Source organism: Bombus huntii, unplaced genomic scaffold, assembly GCF_024542735.1.
Source record: "Bombus huntii isolate Logan2020A unplaced genomic scaffold, iyBomHunt1.1 ctg00000090.1, whole genome shotgun sequence".
NCBI lineage: Eukaryota > Metazoa > Arthropoda > Insecta > Hymenoptera > Apidae > Bombus > Bombus huntii.
In genome coordinates this window covers 300,001-302,500 of record NW_026099345.1, presented here as the reverse complement: position 1 = coordinate 302,500, position 2,500 = coordinate 300,001, and the positions used below count along the sequence as shown (strand labels likewise).

The 2,500-nt window shown below is 48.3% G+C and overlaps 1 pseudogene; it reads right to left on the bottom strand.

Annotated features, from left to right (window-relative positions):
- LOC126876706 (large subunit ribosomal RNA) overlaps nt 1-2,500 on the bottom strand; it is an 8,465-nt pseudogene that overhangs the window by 2,197 nt on the left and 3,768 nt on the right.

Here is a 2,500-nt window from a genome sequence, read left to right as displayed (position 1 = left end):
CTACTGAGGCTGGCCAATTGATCCTCAGCGAGTTGGCCATTTTCTTAAGTTTATCGTTACATTTCTCATCAATCAGGCTGGACACCGCCGGATCGATCGAGCTTTTCATTTTAATAGCACTTTTAAGGGTGCCAAGTTTGACGATGTGTTCAAATCTTGGCAGCCCCAAACCGCCCCAGGATTTGGGGGCATAGAAAAAACCAGTGGCCGTTGAAGGCGTAAGGTGAAATATGGCCTTTATTTCCTGTCTGACTTCGCTGTCCAGCAATCTTAAAACGCAGTCGCTCGGCGGGTTTACGAGAAGGTTATAGATATATCGGGGAAAGATGTACTTTATGATCAATTCTAGCTTCTGGCATGGTTTGAGAGAGAGCTTTCTAACCCTCCTCACCACACTCAGCAGCTCGGGAACAATTACGCCACAGTGTATGCCCTTCCATGGCCCCATTTTGGCACCTAGGTACCTGAAGGCCTCGTCGGGATCGATCGTTGGGATGGTGTTATTCCCAAGTTTAACTTTTGGTTCTTTAACGAACCAAGTTCGTCTTTCTGCGACTATTTGAAATATCTGACTTTTGTCCCGGGAGATGGTCATACCGAGGCCATTCAGATACTCGTTGAGCATATCCACTTGGCGCTGCGCTTCCCCGATATCGGCGCCGAGCAATACTACGTCGTCAGCGAAAGCCAGTACAGGGATCGTCCGTGAATCATTTATGTTTATCCCCCTGGTTTGATTCTCGATCAAATCCAGCAGTGGCTCCAAGCACAGATTGAATAGCAGCGGCGACAGAGGGTCGCCCTGCTTAACTCCCCTGAGGATCGTAATCTCGACCCCCATATTATTTTTAGTCTTGATCGTTGTCTTGCCCTCACTATACATACAACCGATCAAGTCGGTAATGGGGGTCGGCACTCCCTTCCTCCTCAGGCAGGGAACAATTGCCGAATGAGGCACTGTATCAAAGGCTTTTGAGATATCCACTATTGTGAATATCCCGCCTTTCTTTTTCTTACTATGATCCAAGGCAGCGCTCAACAGGTCGATGTTAACTTTACAGCCGCTCTCGGCGGTGAATCCTTTCTGCCTTGGATTCAACACAATGCCCCTTCTTATCCTCCCGTCAATAATGGAGGAGAAAATACGGCCGAGAATGGGGCCAATAGTTATTGGCCTCCAATTCTCGACCAGGCTGCTATTCTTGTTTGCTTTTGGAATTAATGTTGTTCTATTTTCCTTCCATATAGGAGGAAAATAGGAATAATAAATCAAGATGTTGTAAAGCTTAGTTAATATTATAGGCAGGCCGGGGATCAGAAGGTGTTCCTTCTGGAAACCATCCGGTCCTGCCGCAGCCTTCATTCTTATTTTGCTTAGTTTCTCCGCCACATCCTCAACAGCAATTGGCGGGAAGATTTCGCATAAGGACAGCTCGGGGGCTCTACCTCCTGGGACAGGGACTTCGACAGGTCCTGTCTGGCCCCATAGATCCTCGTAGAGTCCCTTCACTTCCTCAGCACTAGGTGGATCCCTAGCCGGTTGGAGGAAGGCCTGATCATCGTTTATAACAGCATCAGCCAACCTCTTTGGATTTTCAGTGAACAACTCCTGGCAACGTGCGAAGGAGTATCTCTTTCTAGCGTTTCTGTTCTTTCTATTGCTATTTTGGTGTGCAATCCGTTTATTGTTTTCGTTTCTTGCCCTCTTTTTGTTTTTATTAATTTCTTGTAAAGCTCCATAGAGCGTGCATTTTATAAAATCATTTATAGCGCTCTCAAGGGCTTCCCTATTTCCCTTGAGAGAGACCCAGATAGTCATCAGTCGAGTGTGGACCCACCTTAAAACAGGTGGCACCTCGACTTGTGTCGAAATAGCGGACTCCAATTGGAGTTTCCACTCTTGATATTCTGAACCGCTGATTCCAGGCTCTTCAAAACACGCATTGCCTGGATCAACGGGATCGCACCCTCCCTCTGTCACCTGAGTTGGCTCTGTTTCCTCACCAATCAGTCTCAGCTTCTTTCGCTGATACCTGATTTGGTCGATCGTCTTGCTGGTGAGGATCTCGCTTATCATTTTATTGGGGAATTTGTGGTCCTTATAGGTCTCACAAAGTTCCCTTAATTGGGCCAACTCCTCCAACGTCCATTTTTTCTCAGGGGGGTCCGTTCCCCTTCTTTTGACGTTTCTTACGGCAGGGTGCGCATGCCGCTCGTGGGTAGACAGCCCTCTAAGCGTCCCAAAACTCATGGAGCAGGTTTCGCATCTGTGCGAGCCGCCAGCACTCTGACTCGTGCCTCTACAGTGAGGCAGGTGACATCTGGCCCCATGAAGCTTCGGGAAGCCTTTCCCACAGTCTTTGCATCTCCATTGGATGCGGGCTGTCACGTGATGTTGTTCCAGGTGCCGCCCTAGGTCTGATAACGACAAAAAGAAAAGGTCGATTTCCCTTTTCTGGCAGACAGGGCAGGCAACCTGGTCACCCACGATCGGTACCAT